Below are 21,395 nucleotides of genomic sequence, written 5' to 3'. Positions count from 1 at the left end.
AGAAAGAGGAGATACCAAAAGAAAAGATAAGAAAATAAAATTTTCTTTTTCTTGCCTTTCTTTTCTTAAATGAACTCGGGAACACAGCGTAAGAGTTACTTGGTCTAACAATTACAATTTATCTTAACTAGTTAATATCTTCGGCACGGGCTGATGGTGTAATTTGTAAAAGACAAATTCGTCAACGCCCAAGTACAATGAATTAACATATTAAAAGAGAAAAATCGTGTATTGCCTTGGAGAAATAACAAAATTCGATTGTTATGGGGTTATGGCACCGAAACTAAACAAAAAAATAAATTTATTAACAAAACCCGTGACGAAGAAAAAAACCCCAAAATTTGTGTGTTGCGCTTCTAGCGGATGCAAACATGCTATGTATTGTCGGTACCGTAACTAAATCGTAAACATAAATTACTAAACACAATATTTATTAAAAAAATAACAAAAATAAATTTATTATTAGCTATTAAGTTTTATTAAGAGGGTGTTTGGGATTGCTTATTTTCACTAACTTATAACTTATAAACTTTTTAAAAAGCAATAAGGTGTTTGGAATTGCTTATATTGTGAGAGGAAAAGTTTTATAAGTTACAGTGTTGTAACTTATTAATTGAATGAAAAGTTATAAGGAGGCAAAATAAGGAATCCCAAACACCCCCTAAACTATGCATCTTAACTATCTAATATTAGCATGAGCATAAATTTGAAAATGTCAACATGTGTAATATAACTCTATGCATATACCTTATAAATACAAAACAACCACTAGACATTTCCTTCAAACAATTAAACTAAAAGAGCAAAAAAGTGAGCTACTTATATTTTGTGGTACCAGCCACTACTTTTTATCTATATATATAATAGTTCTAAATTTATTACTTGGTTATGCGTCGAGTAATAGTTTCACATATAGAGTCGGTTTCTTCCAACCCATTAACACGTCTGACACTAGTAACCAGCTACGTCTCCAGCGCGACAATGCTTGTTAACTTGTTCAATGCCGCTTACGCGTCTGGCATCAGAAACCGGTTGTGCGTCAGGCACATGTATGTGTTCAACGGGGTTTAACGTTTAAGGTGTATGTCTTTGATCATGCAATTAGTGACAGGAGGCTCCCCTATTTATTTAAAAAGAAAAGAAAAGGTTTTTGAGAATATTTATGGAAACAAAAGCAAAGTTCAATTGGTGAATTACTCAATTAGTTGGGAGAAATTGTTGGTACCCATTGCTTTAAACCCATCATAAAAACATTGATTGGCTAACAACCCTTGTATCCATTCATATAAGGAAGATTTGATCAGTAGATATTCAATAAGAGTTTTCTTGTCTAGGTCTCACTGAGCTTGGACTTCGGTAAGGGGCGGGGCAGGGCGTAGCTTGCATCTACCCTTTTAACATTGAATCTATAGTCACTTGTTTTATTGTTGAACATAAAATCTATATTGAGTTTATCTTTAAATCTTCTTATTGCACTTATGAGTTGGGACATTGTCTTCTTGTAATGTAATAAATTTGTGAAGAGTTGTTGTCTAGTGGAGGATCTAGACAGTTATTTCAGGGGGCTACGAATTTTTTTTTCTTAACCATACTTTAAGAAAAATTTTTTTTGATAGGGTTCGCGTTTACTGGGGCCAGATTAAGTGTTTCACGTGTAGCGAGATTCGGTAACGCATTTTGCTCGTAGAAGCACTCGGTTACGCATTTGTGAGTCTCGGACTCGGTTTCGCGTTACGCGTGTACCGGCACGGGGTTACATGTTCCAACGCGTACCTGCACCGAGTTAACCTGTTTGTAGTGATAAATCCTTGATTTTTATCAGTGGAGGTAAAAATAGGTATGTCAAAACACATTGTTCTAAAATGGGTCGGTCAAAATAACCCAAACTTGTTGGCTTAGTGATATTAAAAAATTATTAAAACTTGTTAATTTAATAATACAATGATTTTGTTGATATCTTTCGACTAGATCAAACACATATTGTTAATGAGTAATTTCAATATTTAATTAAATAAAAAAGTAAAAGACAATTGTAAACCAAAAATAACAAATACATAAAAACATTATAAACCAGTTGACTAATCTAACAACAAAATATATTATTTATCTATTCAATTTAACTAGATTTGATGAATAAGAAATATGAAATAGTTAACTATAAGGTTGTCACACCCCCCAATCTAGGCCTTGGAGCGTGACCCATAAATTGGTATCGTAATTGTAAATAAATCAGAGTAACGTTAATTTGCGGAAAACTTATAAAACTTTAAGGATCGAAAGTGTAACTTTAATATTTACAATCAAAAGACGGGATTATAAAACACCCGTTTAAGTTAACAAAATATTTATGTGTTTATAACTTACAAACCACCATAATGTTAAGTTTTACAAAAGAAATCCGAGGCATCGGATATAAATACAAATAGCACTTCGATACTCCAAGCGCTAAACTTGTTCACCTGCAAAACGTAAGAAAATACGTCAGCAACGAATGCTGGTGAACACGCTGATGCAAAATAACTTCTTTTACTTTATTACCCCTTGAGACTACGCCTGCCTCGGCCCAACGTGGCTTAGAAATAATAAAGTCAAATAACACATTATAAACTAGAGTCTCTACACTAGGTCACCTCAGCAAACACCGCAGCGTTTGACTTAGTTAAGTACCCGTAAATATACACATAAGGTCGTACTCCCTGCAGGAGAGCGTCCTACGACCAAGGGTGGTGCGATCATGCCCATACATCGCATAGTACCACCTATGTAAGGATCCAGACATACGTATACCACAGCCTGAGGGCTAGGTTCATACCCATAGTTATAACGGTTTTAGGAACACATAGTTCCTTGTAAACAATTTCATATAACAAGTTGACTCATTTGAAAACAAGTTTAAAAGTTTGGGTGCGTATTCACCTTGTCTCTTTAGGATCGGCTTCATTCACCGTCCAAGGGTCTCCCTTTCTTTATCTCGCACCTATAGTACGAGTATAAATTATTGTTAGTCGGATACACGATCCGGCTTAAGACCTTTAGTCTTATATCTCAATCCTCGATTGAACCTTTAGTTCAATTCTTATTTACTTGAAAACCTTTAGTTTAAAAGTAAATTATAAACCTTTAGTTTATATTAAAAACCCGACGTTTCTTCTTCTCCAAGAAACGTAATCATTTTCTTTTATTATTTAAGAATACTCATTATTCATTAAATACTTAAATAATATTTCATAACAAAGAATATTTACATATATACTCACACACATATATACGTATTCAACAATATTCATAATCATATTTTCATTCGTTTCTTTGTTATGTTTTCTTTTCTTTTCTTTTATCGAGGTATCGAGTATAATCTCGACTTAAGGCTTAAGCCTTGAATATAATATTAAATTATATTGAAATAATCATTACGCCTAACCTTAGTGGCGTATAGAAATCCTAGAGAATTGAGCAGCACTCCGACGCCGCTTTACTTTTCTCGAACAATTTTGATATGCCAACTTCAACACTCGTCGGCACGTCTTTCGGGACTCTTTGCCATTACAACAACGCCTTCTTGATGAATGAGGGTGAAGGGTGGCACGAACTTCAAGGAGAACGGTGTACACAAACAAGGGATCGTGGCACGTTTATCGAGGCAAATCGTTTATATGATTGTCGGGTTTTAGAGAGAAGTTAGAGAGAGGTAAAAGAGCTGAGTTTTGGTGTGCCAAATGAAGATCCCGGACCTTGCTATTTATAGATGAAATTTGGGCTCCCATCGCGGTACGCGATGGGTCCCTGGGCAGGCCTATCGCGTACCGCGATATAGGCCTGCTGACGCAGAGGGTAGACCTTCCACGTGTCGACACGTGGCAGGCGCCGCTCCACGTGACAACACGTGGCAGCACATGGTGCCACCGTGTGCCACGTGGCACACGTGTCACACATTGTCAGACACCCCATCGCGGTACGCGATGGGTGTCTCTTCTAACTTATCGCGTAGCGCGTTGGGTGAGGAAAAACCAATTTTTCATTTTAAACCCTCAAGTTTGAATTGGCAATTTTAGTCCCTAGACTTTGGAAAGTTGATACTTTGAACTCAAAATTTTCACGTTGTTACATCCTCCCCACCTTGAAAAAAATCTCGTCCTCGAGATTGCTTTACAAGAATAGTTGGGGGTATTTCTTTTTCATTTATGTTTCGAGTTCCCAAGTATATTCGGGCCCTCTACGCGAGTCCCATTTAACTTTCACAATTTTCAAAGTTTTTTCTTTTCAATTTCTTTGTTTTCGAATCTTCAATTTGTATTGGACGTTCTACGAATTTAAGTTCTCATTAATTTCAACGTCTTTTAATGGCATCGCTAACGATTCGTTGGTCAAGCACTTACGCAGATTCAAAACATGGAATACATCATGTATCCCTTGCATTTCCTCGGGCAGTCGCAAACAGTATGTAATAGTGCCGATTCGTTCGAGTACCTCAAAAGGTCCAACGAGTCGAGGACTCAATTTTCCTTTCTTACCGAAGCGAACAACGCCTTTCCAAGGCGAGACTTTCAATAACATTTTGTCACCAACATTAAACTCTAACGGCTTACAACGGACATCGGCGTAACTCTTTTGGCGATCATGTGCCGTCTTAAGTCGTTCTCGAATTTGGAGAACCTTGTCGGTAGTTTCTTGGACTATCTCGGGTCCAGATAACTGATTGTCTCCAGTTTCAGACCAACACATGGGCGTCCTACACTTTCAACCATATAACGCCTCGAATGGTGCGGTTTGAATACTTGCGTGATAGCTATTATTGTACGAAAATTCCATTAGGGGTAAGTGGTCATCCCAACTTCCACCTAAATCGATCACGCAAGCGCGAAGCATATCTTCCAACATTTGAATAGTCCTTTCGCTTTGCCCATCGGTTTGTGGATGATAGGCGGTGCTAAGGTTCAACTTCGTACCAAGAGCTTGTTGGAAGCTTTTCCAGAAATGAGATGTAAAACGACTGTCTCGATCAGATATTATAGACAGCGGTACTCCATGCAAAGCGACAATGGTGTTTACATAGATACGTGCTAATCTATCCATTGAGTACGACTCATTGATGGGTATAAAGTGTGCGGATTTCGTCAATCGATCCACAATCACCCAAATAGCATTGTGTTGTCGAGTCGTCTTCGGGAGTTTGGTAATGAAATCCATAGTAATTAACTCCCACTTCCAAACGGGAAGTTCGGGTTGCTGAAGCAATCCCGAAGACTTTTGGTGTTCAGCCTTGACTTTCAGACAAGTTAAACATTTCGCAACATGCCATGCGACATCCCTTTTCATCCCATTCCACCAATAGTTTGCTTTTAGATTGTGGTACATCTTATCACTTCCGGGATGCATCATATATTTAGATTTGTGAGCTTCGTTCAAGATTTTCTCACAAAAACCTCCAATTATTGGTACCCAAATCCTATTACCGAGTCTAAGGATACCATCATCACCCTTGACTAACGAGTCAATGGTGCCGTTACGTTTTTCGTCGGAGATTTGGTTTTCATTGATCGCTTGAATTTGAGTGGACTTGATTTGTTCGATAAGATCAATTTGAAGTTCTAGACGTAACGCTCGGACTCTTTTGGGTTTTTCATGTTCTTTGCCACTTAAGGCATCAGCCACGACGTTAGCCTTGCCTTCATGATAAACAATCTCGCAATCATAGTCGTTGAGCGTTTCCATCCATCGCCGTTGGCGCATGTTTAACTCTTTTTGATCAAAGATATGTTTCAAGCTCTTATGATCAGTGTACACGGTGAATCTTACTCCATAGAGATAGTGCCTCCATATCTTAAGTGCAAAGATTATGACGCCTAACTCTAGATCGTGAGTCGTATAGTTCTTTTCGTGTACTTTGAGTTGACGAGAGGCGTAGGGGATTACTTTCTTTCGTTGCATTAGTACGCATCCCAAACCCGAGTGAGACGCGTCATTAAAGACAACAAAATCCTCAGTACCTTCTGGGAAAGCTAAGATAGGTGCTTGAGTGAGTTTTTGTTTAAGTATATCGAGCGCCTCTTGTTGCTTCGTCCCCCATTCATATTTGTTATTCTTATGAGTTAATGAGGTTAGGGGAACGGCGATTCGAGAAAAGTTCTCGATGAACCTATGGTAATAGCTGGCTAAACCTAAGAAACTTCGGATCTCGGTTGGCGACTTCGGGACCTCCCACTTAGAGATAGCTTCAATCTTAGCGGGGTCCACTTGAATACCGTTGACGTTGATGATGTGACCAAGAAATTGCACCTCGTGCAACCAGAACTCGCATTTTGAGAACTTTGCGTACAACTTCTCGGTTCTAAGAATTTAAATCAAAGTTCGAAGATGGATTTCATGATCAGCCTTGGACTTAGGATAAATAAGTATGTCATCGATGAATACGATAACAAATTTATCCAAGTACGGCTTAGAAATACGGTTCATCATGTCCATGAACGCGGCCGGAGCGTTAGTAAATCCAAACGGTATAACCGTGAACTCATAATGTCCATACCTTGTTCGAAACGCGATCTTTGGAATGTCTTCGGATTGGATTTTGAGTTGGTGATAGCCGGAACGAAGATCGATTTTAGAAAAATAGCTAGCACCTTGAGTTGGTCGAAAAGATCATCGATACGAGGGAGTGGATATCGGTTTTTGATTGTGACTTTGTTCAACGCACGATAATCAATACACATTCGCATGGATCCGTCCTTCTTCTTGACGAATAGAATTGGCGCTCCCCAAGGCGACGAACTCGGTCAATGAGACCCTTCTCAAGTAGCTCGTCGAGTTGTTTCTTTAACTCCTTCATTTCGGTCGGCGCTAAGCGATACGGGGCTTTGGCGATCGGAGCTGTACCAGGAATGAGATCGATCCTAAACTCTACTTCACGATCGGGAGGGATTCCAGGAAGTTCATCAGGAAAGACGTTAGAAAAGTCAGAAACGATAGATACGTCTTTGATTTCTTTTAGCTTTGATTCTTCAGTGACGTAGGACATGAATGCGAGGCATCCTTGATTCAAACATTTGTTAGCCCTAATCATAGAAATTATGTTAACTTGGCCAGCGTCTTTGTCCCCTTCAATTCGAATCGTTTTCTTATCGGGGGCTTGAAGTTCTACGGTTTTGCTATTGCAGATGATACGAGCTTGGTTATCGGATAACCAATCCATACCAAGTACAATATCAAAACCAGCCAAACTCATAGGTAACAAACAAATAGGCAAAATATAACCAGCTAAAAGGATTTTTCCGTTTTCAAGAGCTTCGGAGATTTTAACGATTTTGCCACTAGCAGTCTCGACGCTTAGAGTTTTATCTAATTTAGTTAACGGTTCGTTTAATAGACTACATAAACTATAATCTATAAAACTTAAATTCGCACCCGAATCAAACAAAACTCTAGCATAGGTGTCGTTGACTAGAAACGTACGGTTATGGTTTCCGGCATGTCAGCGGCCCTTTTTGTGTCGAGTACGAAGACTCGAGCGTTTCCTTTCTTGTCTTTGCCACTTCCACCCGCACCACCAGCAGCGGGTTTGTTCTTTGGGAACTCAAAACTCAAATGGCCCATCTCCTTGCAGTTGAAGCAAGTCATCTTCTTCTTCCAACAATTAGCAGCATCATGTCTTGTACGATTACAGGACTCAAAGACTTTAGGAGACGGGGCAAAATTGCATCGGCCTTTGTAGTATCTCCTACAAGTCTTGCATGGCGTAGAGTTGTTTTGGTTTACGCCCTTGCTTCTAAAGTTGGAACCTCCTCCAGTCTTTCCTTGAGCAGTTGTTGGTGTCACTTTCTTGTCCTCTTCCTTATTGTGGACCATGCCACCCATTAAATAACCAGCCAACTCCATCGCAGAGTCAGCGGTTTGAGGAAAATGAGACCTCACCATGTCGCGGATTTCCCGTGGTAGTCCCCAAATATAACGTGTGAATTTGTTGGACTCAGGATTAACCAGCTGGGGAACAAGTCGACAATACTCAAGGAACTTTGTGTTGTACTCGCGAAGATTTGTCCCAACGACCTTATGATTAAGGAACTTAGTTTGGACTTGGTCGGTTTCGTGCATTGGACAAAACTTCGCCATCACCATGGCCTTAAACACAGCCCATGTCAAACCATACATCTGGTCTCTTCCCTTACTCATCAGCAACGCATTCCACCACTCGTGCGCTTCTCTTTTGAAAGTAAGCGTCGAATATTGAATCTTCTCCTCCTCGGAAAACTTGCTTGTGATGACAATAGTCTCCATCTCCTCAAGCCATCTCACAGTCATGATGGCTCCTTTGTCACCATAGAACTCTTTCGGTCCATAGTATTTGAAATCTTTGAACGTACACCCACTCACTTTAAACTTTTGCCTAACACCTTCATCGGCATTAGACCCATGATCGCTCTCTTCAGCACGGGATGGTTTAGGACGAGATTTAACAGATTTAGAAGGATGAACAGAAGGGTTAACAGTTCGGGAATGTCTAGATTGTCGAGATTGAGATCTAAACACGGATTCTTCCCTAACAGCATCTTTAATCATCTTTTGAATTTTGTTCATGTATTTTTCAGGAATTTCTTCCTCTCGCTCGTTTTCAGGGCCTTTCCCCTTATCTTTTATTTCTTTTTCTTTACGAGCGTTCTCATTGTTGCTTTGTTCAGACATTTTCTTTTTCTTTTTCAATTTAGTCTGAAATTTTAACAACATTTCTTCTATTAAACACACGTTTATTTATTACACATTGATATATATATCACGAGGATATATATATACATTACACATACATATATATATATATATATATATATCGTTCCAACGATATATATATATATATCTTGTCCTATCATTACATAAGAACGTTTCAGAAGTTCTTTATTTATACACATAACATTCAGGACTATTTTACACATAATCTTCACATCGTATTCCACCATCTTCAGTTCTTCAAGAACTTCTTCACAACCTTTGTTAGTTTGTCACATTTACGAAGGAGTGTTTCTCCAATCTTCTTCTTTTTTCTTTTCTTCTTCGTCTACCTTCTTCTTCCAATCGTCGGTTTCATGTATGGCACAATCCAAATGCTCTTCATACGATTGCGGAACTACGTTGGGGTATCCATACTGTGGAGGTGGGTCGCGGTAACCCAGTGTCACCATCTCATAGTGATTCCTCGGTTCTGGATACGAAACATAGTCCATATCGGATGAAAGGTAAAGGTAGGTCTTGGCAGCTTGGTTCTACTCTCGGATCTCGTCGGCTTGCTCTTGGATTGATGGAATTTCTCCTTGGAATGGTGGGAAGCTTGACGAAGTTCGGATCCTTAATTTCTCAAGATATTGGGCATATGAGCCCACAGAACCATAGATTGTGTTTTGGGAAGTGAGTGATCCTTCTATTGGGCTTGTCATCTCATTAGGGTTATCAGGATGCTCTTCTTCCGGTTCTTCCTCAATTTCTTCCTCGGGTTCATCCTCTTCCTCGGGGTCTTCATCAGGATCCTCCTCTTCTTCGGGTTCCTCTTCCTCCATGGGTTGGGTGGTCTCAATGTTTAGTGAGGACATCTGGAAAGTTTCAAAAGGCATCATTATTCTCATATTCGGCTTTCGGGATGGCCCTTCACCATTGTTGGGTTGAGAGTTGACTTCATTAAAAGTAGAGCTTCCAGTAAACCATCGGCATGGATCGGAGTGACATTGCATCCAGTCGGAAGATGGGGATCTCGGTTCCTCCTTTATTGGTCTATTGGATAGGAATGTATAGGACGGGTGAGGATTCGGTAGGTATCCAGTTGGGTAACCTTGTGGTATCTCCGAGGGTTGGTATGTTGGGATCTCCGATGGGTGGTATGTCGGTACTTCGGAAGGTTGATACATCGGCATTGTTGGTGGATGATAGCTTGAGCGTTTTGGTGGCTCCATCCTTTGTTTTGGTGGACTTTCGGGAACGTCTATCGGGTAGTGTCGACTTCCGGGGTAGTACACGGGTTTGGTCAGGTCATGTTCCACATCTTGGTTGAAATAGGCTTCATAATACCCGTCACTCATGTTGTCTTCGGGGTAAGGTTCGGCAATTCCGGCCTCTTTTGCCTTGCGTACATAATTCTCCATATAAGCTTTGAACGACATCTAATATTATGGGTGGTTTAGAATGTAGAGTGGGAAAGAAAGGTTACCAGCCTATCTTATCCCTAAAACACATAATCAATTATTTCCTATACTTGGATCGAAGCTTGGGTATTGTTTTATGATACCCAATTCGCTAAGAACCTGGCTCTGATACCAACCTGTCACACCCCCAATCTAGGCCTAGGAGCTTGACCCATAAGTTGGTATCGTAATTGTAAATAAATCAGAGTTACGTTAATTTGCGGAAGAGTTATAAAACTTTAAGGATCGAAAGTGTAACGTTAATATTTACAATCAAACGACGGGATTATAAAACACCCGTTTAAGTTAACAAAATATTTATGTGTTTATAACTTACAAACCACCATAATGTTAAGTTTTACAAAAGAAATCCGAGCCATCGGATATAAATACAAATAGCACTTCGATACTCCAAGCGCTAAACTTGTTCACCTGCAAAACGTAAGAAAATACGTCAGCAACGAATGCTGGTGAACACCTGACGCAAAATAACTTCTTTTACTTTATTACCCCTTGAGACTACGCCTGCCTCGGCCCAACGTGGCTTAGAAATAATAAAGTCAAATAACACATTATAAACTAGAGTCTCTACACTAGGTCACCTCAGCAAACACCGCAGCGTTTGACTTAGTTAAGTACCCGTAAATATACACATAAGGTCGTACTCCCTGCAGGAGAGCGTCCTACGACCAAGGGTGGTGCGATCATGCCCATACATCGCATAGTACCACCTATGTAAGGATCCAGACATACGTATACCACAGCCTGAGGGCTAGGTTCATACCCATAGTTATAACGGTTTTAGGAACACATAGTTCCTTGTAAACAATTTCATATAACAAGTTGACTCATTTGAAAACAAGTTTAAAAGTTTGGGTGCGTATTCACCTTGTCTCTTTAGGATCGGCTTCACTCACCGTCCAAGGGTCTTTCCCTTTCTTTATCTCGCACCTATAGTACGAGTATAAATATTTGTTAGTCGGATACACGATCCGGCTTAAGACCTTTAGTCTTATATCTCAATCCTCGATTGAACCTTTAGTTCAATTCTTATTTACTTGAAAACCTTTAGTTTAAAAGTAAATTATAAACCTTTAGTTTATATTAAAAACCCGACGTTTCTTCTTCTCCAAGAAACGTAATCATTTTCTTTTATTATTTAAGAATACTCATTATTCATTAAATACTTAAATAATATTTCATAACAAAGAATATTTACATATATACTTACACACATATATACGTATTCAACAATATTCATAATCATATTTTCATTCGTTTCTTTGTTATGTTTTCTTTTCTTTTCTTTTATCGAGGTATCGAGTATAACCTCGACTTAAGGCTTAAGCCTTGAATATAATATTAAATTATATTGAAATCATCATTACGCCTAACCTTAGTGGCGTATAGAAATCCTAGAGAATTGAGCAGCACTCCGACGCCGCTTTACTTTTCTCGAACAATTTTGATATGCCAACTTCAACACTCGTCGGCACGTCTTTCGGGACTCTTTGCCATTACAACAACGCCTTCTTGATGAATGAGGGTGGAGGGTGGCACGAACTTCAAGGAGAACGGTGTACACAAACAAGGGATCGTGGCACGTTTATCGAGGCAAATCGTTTATATGATTGTCGGGTTTTAGAGAGAAGTTAGAGAGAGGTAAAAGAGCTGAGTTTTGGTGTGCCAAATGAAGATTCCGGACCTTGCTATTTATAGACGAAATTTGGGCTCCCATCGCGGTACGCGATGGGTCCCTGGGCAGGCCTATCGCGTACCGCGATATAGGCCTGCTGACGCAGAGGGTAGACCTGCCACGTGTCGACACGTGGCAAGCGCCGCTCCACGTGGCAACACGTGGTGACACGTGGCAGCACATGGTGCCACCGTGTGCCACATGTCACATATTGTCAGACACCCCATCGCGGTACGTGATGGGTGTCTCTTCTGACTTATCGCGTAGCGCGATGGGTCAGGAAAAACCAAATTTTCATTTAAACCCTCAAGTTTGGATTTTGACAATTTTAGTCCTTAAACTTTGGAAAGTTGATACTTTGAACTCAAAATTTTCACGTTGTTACAAAGGTGATTTAAAATTCAAATAAAACTAAAGTGTACAGTTTGTAAATGTGCTAAACTAGAAGGGAATGATAATAAATTTGCTTCTAATTTACTGATTTGATTTAACCCGCGTTCCTGTCTCCCCCACTTCTCTTTCTATCTCTTTCAACAAATCCCTAAACACCATGTATTCCAAGTTAAATTGAAAGTATTGTAACTCTGAAAATTATTGTTGTGGACTTGTGGGTTTCAAAATTTTTGAGGCGTGACGTAATATAATTTCAGGGGTAACGTAATACATAAAACGTAAAGAAAAAAAATTATAGTTCATCGGAAATGTTGAGGGGTAGTGCTACCCCTCCCATTCAATTAAGTCCGCCCCCGGTTGTTGCCCCATTGCAATGCTTCTTTCCGAGTGGCCGGTTCCAAAGCTATTGAATCTTTGTATTTATAAATTATTATTTTATCAATATTAAATATCTCGCTAAATTTATAAAACATCTAGGTCCGAACATTATTTATTTACAGAGGTTTAACTGTATTTAAGCTCACTTATTCGCAATGCCGCAAACAACTTGTTGTTTGTTTTGTAATGAAGGCTATTAAAAGTCAAGGCTAATCACTTTTTAGGGTTGGTTTATTTCTTAGACGGTTAATTTTAGTCTTGGTCAGTTGTATGTTGCGCTATCCAACGCTAAAACCAGAGATGGGCTGAAATACTATTTTTTTTATAAAGATGATAAACTTTCAAATAAGACTATTAATGTTGTATATAAATAACTTCATCATATAATTCTTTTTTATTCTTTAGTAATTCAGAATTTATTCGAATTTGTATATACATCTTTATTCATTATGTAATTCATTTTTGACAAAATTACAAATTTTGTCCTTTAAACAAAGCAAATTTATGGATCGTGTCTTCTTTCTATCTCTCTACTCCTCTCCCTCCCTGTCTCCACACCAACACCACCACTTCCTAGCCACCAAACCAACCACCTTTCTCAGCCGTGACCCCACAACTACCATCACCAAACCAACTCCCTTTCTTCTTAAGTCACCACTAAAACTTACCATATCGCCGGAGATCTTTCCTTCCAATGGCTGCTGCACCTCCGGCCCCACCATCCCATCCACATTTCATCTTCATTCAGCCCATCCGACCACCACCACCACCACCCTGCTCACCAAACGAACCATCGCCACCACACCATCACCATTGCAGAACCCACGTCGTTCATTTTATTTACCACAAATTCAGTACACCCTTCTGTAAATCCGGCACCATATCGGTCGTCTTTTTGTAAATCCGGCACCATCACCGGTCATCTTCTTCGGCGAGGAAGACGACAAGATTGTTATAAAGCTGCTGCAATCCTAACTAACAGCAACAATCCTCAACAACCCTTTCTCAATTATTTGATTTCTCCACCTCCATCATCGCATCTTCCGTCGCTGAAATCGTTCTACATCGACTGGCTTCATCCAAAACCCTAATTGAACTCCATTCTTTTATTTGGGGAAAAAGAAAATGATGTGGTCGGCGACCGGTGGTTGTTGTTGCGGAGTAAGGAAATTCACATCGAGCCCTAATTTGGGTTATTGAATTGAAGCCCTAATTGGGGGGGGGGGGGGTTAAAAGAGGAGGAAATGGCAATAAATTTGCAGGTATAGATGAAAAGACCAAAAAGCTCTCATATGCGACTCACGTGATGATATTTAATTGAGCTTTTCTAACCCAGTTAGAGTAAATGTCATAACGTGTATGAAAAAAATTGTTTAAAGGACACCACCTGTAAACAAACTAAAAAAGGGACACGATCCATAAATTGGCTTTGTTTAAATGACAAAATTTGTAATTCTGTCTTCATTTTTTCTTTTTGTAATTTGAAATTTATTCGACTTAATCTACACATCTTTTATTCATTCATTCATTAAAAGTCAAAATATTATTATCAAACCTGTGATACGGTTAGACCCTTCACGGTTAAACCTAATTTCGGATCTTAAGTTCGACGATGTTATTTTGATTGTTTGGTGGTTTGGTGTGCCGTGGTTGGCAAGTGTAGTGGTCTGATGGTGTAGAGAGGGGAATGAGGTGTATGTGGTTGAAGAAAGTAAAGGGTGTTGGTTATTTCCATTCAAAGTCTGAAGGTTCATGGTGGAGGTGAGGTTGGTACCTGATTGGTGGTGGTAAACGGTGGTTAATTGAAGGTTGCGGAGATGCGATGGCGGTCTGGTGTGATGGTGGCGATGGGTAACAGATACCGGTGATAGTGGGGAGGTGGGTGGCAGAAAAGGGTGAAGAGACTAACAGTTTTTTTAATAATAGATAAAAATGACCAAATTACCCTCATGTGCAAAGCACATGACCAGATTTAACAAGAAAAATTAACTTTGTTAATGAGAAAGGACGTAACGTGATAGGGATTTGAAATTTAAAGGATGTTCTTTGTCGTTATAGAGATTTTGGTGGGGCAAAATGGCAATCCTACCCTCGTAATAAAACAAACCTAACACACAACCTAAAGCTCGCTGGAGGCTTCACTTGTTTCAAACCGGAACCCTAACCAATCTCCGTCCGATGGCGGGAACGTCAATAATCCCGGCGGAACACGATGGTGGACGACGAGAAGCTGGTGTTCGAGACGTCACAAGGCGTGGAGCCAATCATGGCATTCGACCAGATGGGAATCAAGGACGACTTACTCCGTGGAATCTACCAGCACGGCTTCGAGAAACCTTTCGCAATCCAACAGAGAGCCGTACGCCCAATCATTGAAGGCCGTGACGTCATCGCTCAGGCTCAGTCCGGTACCGGTAAAACCTCCATGATTGCGCTTACTGTTTGCCAGATTGTTGACACCTCCTCCAGAGAGTATGTTTTTGTTATTCAATTATGTATTTTATTTTATTCTATTAATTTGAAATGAAACCCTAGCTTTGTGTTTTAGGGTTTAAAGACTAGCGAGTAATCGGATTGGGATTTTAGATGTAATTCTCAAACTTACACACACACACCCTAATATGAAACAGAAAACATTAGAAATTATCGTAATTATGATTGACACGGAATAGCAGCGATAAAAGTGCTAGATACGTTATAACAAACGATTAGATAAAGTAAAACATGAGTAGTCATCTGTTACAACCAAGCAATAAGGCTATGTGTAGTGGGGGGATAAGTGCCATGTGGCGCCTAGTCAGCAAAGGGGGTATTTTTGTTTTAGGGGTGTAATGGTTTTGTAGCCCCTATATATATATATACTAGAAGGGTGCTCGCGCGATGCAGCCGGAAACACATACTTTGGTAATCATGTAACAAATTTACGTGTTTTCATTATTCTGTTTGAAACTGTGTGACCGTTCATCAGTTTGGTTTTAAGGTTAATTTTGCATTATTGTAATACGGTTTAACACTTATGTGACCAAAATTATCTTTGTTGATATTATGATTCTCTTAAGTAACGTAAGTTTGAAGTGAAGGTATATGCAAATTAATAATTCTTATTTTAAACTCAATTTATTAGCGAAGTACAAACTATATCGGAACCTAATCTTTGGTAATGGTTCGGCTTTATTGGGTTTTAATTTTAAACAATTCAGTTTCGGTTTTTGACGACAAAACAAAACTTGTAAAGTTGGTTCATAGTTTTAACTTAAAACCATCAATACCGAACCGCATACACTTTTTGCATAAATTGTTTTTTTTACTTCGAAAACTATAGCTATATAATACTCAAATTAAAGATAATAAAATGCTTGTTTTTATGATGCCATTTATTTTAAAAAATATTAACGTATGAAAAAGTTATGACTAAAAATCGTGGGGGTAGTTGGGTTAAAAGTGAAAATAAAATAATATATAAGTAAAAGATTAAGGACCAATATTGTAACTTTAAGGGATGAAAATTGTAATTATTTTGAAGAAATATCAAATACACATGAGATTTAATGTAACAATGACATTTTTGCCCCTAGTTAATGTTGTACCTCATGCATTAAATGTTGTAAATTACTTAAAATAAGCGTCTTAATTTGCCCATTAGTGGTATGTTATATAGTGTATATATATATATATATATATATATCTTACGCACACATATAATATAATAATATTAATCCCAAAACACACCCAGCGGCAAAAACCCGTCGCGCTCCCTGTTGCTCTTCTTATCGAGGGGGAGGTTGGGGGGGGGGTTCCTCTTCTTTGGCGCCCTAAATCACACGGATTGTTTGCCCCATCACACATTGCCTAATATTTTCTTCCAATATGAAGCAATTGATACACACACAAAATTATACAAAATTTTATATATATTTTTCAAACTTATTAATCGGTTTGGATTAATAAGTATAATTATTCAAATACATCAAAGATTGTGACCGAAATTTGAACGATATCGATCAATACTGAGTGATTTTGACCGATTACTGATTTTAGGGGCCCTGGTTAGTTGAGATCTAATCTGCAGCCCAGCGATTAGCAAATAATCAGTGATAAATTGGCGCCTAGAACCGATTTTGACAACACTGCTCTAAACCACTTATTCTACTTTCTTTGACACTCACTTATGAGTTTTATTTTATCTAAGATTTGTTTAATTATGACGTGCTTAGTTTTGAATGGCTAGATGATGTTAGCACTTTACTGACAAATGTGATTACTTGTTCTTCTTTGTTTTTATAGTTGTGTTAATCAATTTGCTATCTACAGGGTTCAAGCTTTGATTTTATCACCTACAAGAGAGCTTGCAGCTCAAACAGAGAAGCAAATACTGGCCATTGGTGATTTCATCAGCATACAAGCCCATGCATGCATTGGTGGAAAAAGCGTCGGGGAGGACATTAGAAAGTTAGAAAATGGAGTTCATGTTGTTTCTGGAACCCCCGGAAGAGTCTGTGACATGATTAAGAGAACATTGAGAACTAGAGCCATTAAATTACTAATTCTTGTGCGTTTTGTATTTCTTCTTTGACTTCTAAAATCAGTATTCGTACTTGTACCTTTAAATTCTACAACTTTAGGTTTTGATGTAATCTGTTAAATAATGTATGTGCTCTTATATTTCAATAGGACGAATCTGATGAAATGTTGAGTCGAGGCTTTAAGGATCAAATTTATGATGTTTATCGATACCTTCCACCAGAGCTTCAGGTGATCTGCATTTCTTTCTCTTTTCAGTTTCTAGAAGTAGTCATGTTTATAGGAAATGATGGAAGCTGTTGCATGGCATGAATGCATCATTACTTATGTTCTATGTGATATTTTTTTGGGGGGGGGAGGCACTTAGTTCAAAAGGAGGAGTGAGATGGGAATGGGAAAGACATATGAAACATGTGTTTTTTTAGCATTACCTTTGCATTTATGTTGCCTGGTTTATATAAGCACATGCTATATATACGTGTGTATAAGATATGTAAGGCTGGTTTTTTGTGAGAACAGCTTCTTCTGGTGAAAACAAGCCCTTTAAAGTTGTTTTCATCTTCTAGTCTTTTGTCCTCTTGCAATATGCAGATTGTAACAAACCCAAGGGGTCATGGTGGTTGATTTGTAAAGAAAAAAATATACTTTAAAGGTTATGTGAACCTTCACTAAAGATTTCGTCAACGTCACATGGATGTTAGGTGGATGAATAGCTTTTTTTTCCCAGAAAGTTTCTAATTATAGAAAAACAATGGTTAAAATTATGAAAGAAACATTTTTGTGATAGTATTCTCACATCTTAACTTTTTCTCTCTCTAGTTCAAAACTGTAAATACTTTTATAACATAATTACTCTAGTTCAAAACTGTAAATACTCTAGTATATGTATATTTAGTATGTTAATTTTATTTGTATTGAATCCCACCCCTATGTATGTGTGTGTGCCGTTGGAATTAATCGGGTTGTTCTCAACTTCATATGTGAAATAACTGTCAGTTGGGTCGTTTTTAAGAATGGGTTTGCAAGGGATGTGATGTTCGAACTGGGTCAGGACTGTTGTCAATTTAGCTTATTAATTAAGTCAAGAGCTGTTTAGTCTTTAACTAGTTTGTTAAGTTAATTAGTTTGTTTTTTTTTCATTGTTTTGAGTTTATCTAAATGGGCCATGGATAAACATAGGGTAGTTAGGTTTATTCTATGAATAAATTCTAGTAATTAGGAAGTTAAGTCTGATTAGGCTTCTTCTAGGTGGGTTATTTAAATGGCTGATCCCAACACCAATTACAAATAATCCACCTAGACCAAACCCAATTAGACTCAATTTTCTAGCAAGTAGAATTGATTCAAACACTGAAAGATAAACCTGACATTCCTATGTTTTTTTCTTGATCCCTTTAGATAAACTCAAAACAGTTAAAAAAACCAGTTAATTAACTTAACTATTTAACTAAAGCTAAAAAGCCACCGACTTAACTAATTAACAAAATTACTAAAACAGTCCTGACTCAGTTCGGGCTTCACAGCCCCTTGCACGTCCATTCTTGAATCTGTCTCATTTGACCATCATTTCATAGGGGAACAACCTGATTAATTACAACAACACCACGCATACCTACATATATATAGTTTAAAGTTCTAATTAGTTTGGCAATTGCAAGTATTATAACTAATATACATCAACATGCATGTATAATGTGTGTGTGTGTGTATATATATTGATGGAGAGTTAAGATCATGTGAGAACCATCTATTTTGGTGAGAACAATACCTTGTGTGTATAGGGGTTGGTTATTGTAAAAAAATTGAAATTATGATAAAAATATAGAAGTAACATGTTGCATGATGGGGAAGAGATATATAAAGAAAGCTGAGGGGACGAGAGAGATATTGTTGGGATATATGTGACTCTAATTCCATCCTATTATTATTACAAAAATCTTTTTTTGCCTGATCCTACCCTTATGTATCTTGATGTTTTTCTTATGTGTTTACTATCACTATATATCATATGGCATACAAGTAAACCTGTGCGCGCACACACACCACGTGTGTGTAGTGTTCTAGTATAGAAGTTTATTATATATATGCCTGTGGTGAAACCGCGTGAGACAGAATGAAGAGAGAGAAAGAGGGATAAGAGTGGGTAATGGTTTTATTGCATAACAGCAAACTGACCATTATACATTATCATTCTTATCTCCTGACCCTGAATACCCCTAACATGATAAGGGTATAGTATTTAGCAATTAGGTTCAAAGTGAGAAAACGAATAAATAGAAGAGAGCCGTGTAGTAACATATATCACTGTTGCAGGTTTGTTTGGTGTCTGCTACACTTCCTAATGAAATATTGGAGATGACCAGCAAATTCATGACCGATCCTGTTAGAATCCTTGTAAAACGTGATGAACTGACCCTTGAGGTACAGCATATGTTGCTTTGATAAGTATTATTTTGATCTCTGTCTGCCAATATCATTTTATTTTAATTAATCTAGTTTACTATGGCAGGGAATAAAGCAGTTCTTTGTTGCAGTTGAAAGAGAAAATTGGAAGTTTGATACTCTCTGTGATCTATATGATACTCTTACAATCACCCAGGCTGTAATTTTCTGTAACACAAAGCGAAAGGTAATTAATCGTTTGGTCTATTTCTCTTATTTTATATATTATGTGCATTTTGTTGTCAATATTACCTGCGATTAAAACTTAACTTTGTCTCACTTTGTACCGTGCATAGGTGGATTGGTTAACCGAGAAAATGCGTGAGAACAACTTTACTGTCTCAGCAATGCATGGAGACATGCCTCAAAAGGAACGAGATGCAATAATGGAAGATTTTCGATCTGGTGTTACTCGTGTCTTGATTACCACAGATGTATGGGCCAGGGGATTGGATGTTCAACAGGCAAGTCAACACCCTTTCGTTATTATCTCATTTCAAGAGAGAGATCTGTTTAAATTTTATTTTCGTATCATCTAATATGTTCTTCAATGCTTTGTTTCAGGTTTCTCTGGTAATTAATTATGACCTCCCAAATAACCGAGAGCTTTACATTCATCGTATCGGTCGATCTGGTCGTTTTGGACGAAAGGTAAATAAGAACACATACGCGTGCGCGCGCACACACGCACACACACTTAGTCATTTACTTATATGAAAATAATTTATAGGACTTTTTAAGCTTTAAATGTTGTTTTGAAATGCTTTGTTGCAGGGTGTAGCTATAAATTTTGTGAAAACTGATGATATAAAAATTATAAGAGACAGAGAGCAGTATTACAGTACCCAGATTGATGAAATGCCCATGAATGTTGCCGACTTGATATAAATATCAAAAAGCTTAAATGTCTAATAGTGGCATGTTTGGTGGTTTGTGATGCTTCAATTTATAACTTTAGAATGTTATTGTGAGCTTTGCTTGGAGGATTTAATTATCTATTTAGTATAAAAAGAAAGTTTGGCGCCACAACACAGCTTGCTTTTTCAGATTTCTGTTGTTTTTGACATTAACAAACATGAGGTCTTGGTGGTGAGTTGGCTGTTTGTTTGTGTTTAGTTTCCAAGTAATGCAAGTTCGAATCCATTTCTTTGCTTAAACATTTCATGTCATTAGTGGCTTTAACAGGCACTTTCCTCTTTAGTTTCATTAGCCTTTTTTTTCCGTATGTGAACTTATGTTCATTTCTTTGGTGGCCTCAACAATTATGAAAACTAACTGAATTTTAATATTAACGATGGGGTTTTTCCAATGTTGTTGTTTTATATCGTTTTAGTTATGGTATCGTATCGAGCGTAACGGAGACCAACCGAATTCCCGTGGAGTCACTGTCCTAACGCTCAGGCTATACCAAAGCCGAGTTTTACTGACAAATACCACTTCGCTGGTCCACCTCAATTTTTATATATTATTTTTAGTTCCGATGACGTAAGAAACATAACTGATACTGACCGAATGTGTGTCGACTCGACGCCATAGCACTTAAGTTTTACCAATGCACGGGTTTTACCAACACCTGAGTTTCAACTAGAGGTGCACAAATCGGTTTTTTTAAAAAAACCGGTTCGGTTATTAACCGGACCGGTTTTTTTCGTCCTGGAAAAAAACCGGTTCGGTTAATAACCGGACCGGTTAATAACCGGTTTTTGTGCATGAAAACCATAACCGGTCAAACCGGTTACGACCGGTTTGGGAACTGGTTAGAACCGGTTAATAAACCGGTTTTTTTATTAACCGGTTTTTTAATAACCGGT

The 21,395-nt window shown here is 38.1% G+C and overlaps 1 pseudogene across 1 annotated transcript; it reads left to right on the top strand.

Annotated features, from left to right (window-relative positions):
* The first annotated feature begins 14,799 nt into the window (after window positions 1-14,799).
* LOC143623583 (eukaryotic initiation factor 4A-3-like) lies at window positions 14,800-20,550 on the top strand (annotated as a pseudogene). Its single transcript, XR_013151923.1, has 8 exons — window positions 14,800-15,093; window positions 16,933-17,170; window positions 17,293-17,373; window positions 19,456-19,563; window positions 19,652-19,771; window positions 19,881-20,048; window positions 20,149-20,235; window positions 20,359-20,550. The product of XR_013151923.1 is annotated as a eukaryotic initiation factor 4A-3-like (transcript).
* The last annotated feature ends 845 nt before the right edge of the window (window positions 20,551-21,395 follow it).

Source organism: Bidens hawaiensis, unplaced genomic scaffold (genome assembly GCF_021521415.1).
Source record: "Bidens hawaiensis isolate Kalapana, Puna unplaced genomic scaffold, B.hawaiensis_p1.1 tig00003506_1, whole genome shotgun sequence".
NCBI classification, from domain to species: Eukaryota; Viridiplantae; Streptophyta; class Magnoliopsida; order Asterales; family Asteraceae; genus Bidens; species Bidens hawaiensis.
Note: the sequence above shows the minus strand (reverse complement) of the source record. Positions and strands in the feature narration are given on the sequence as shown.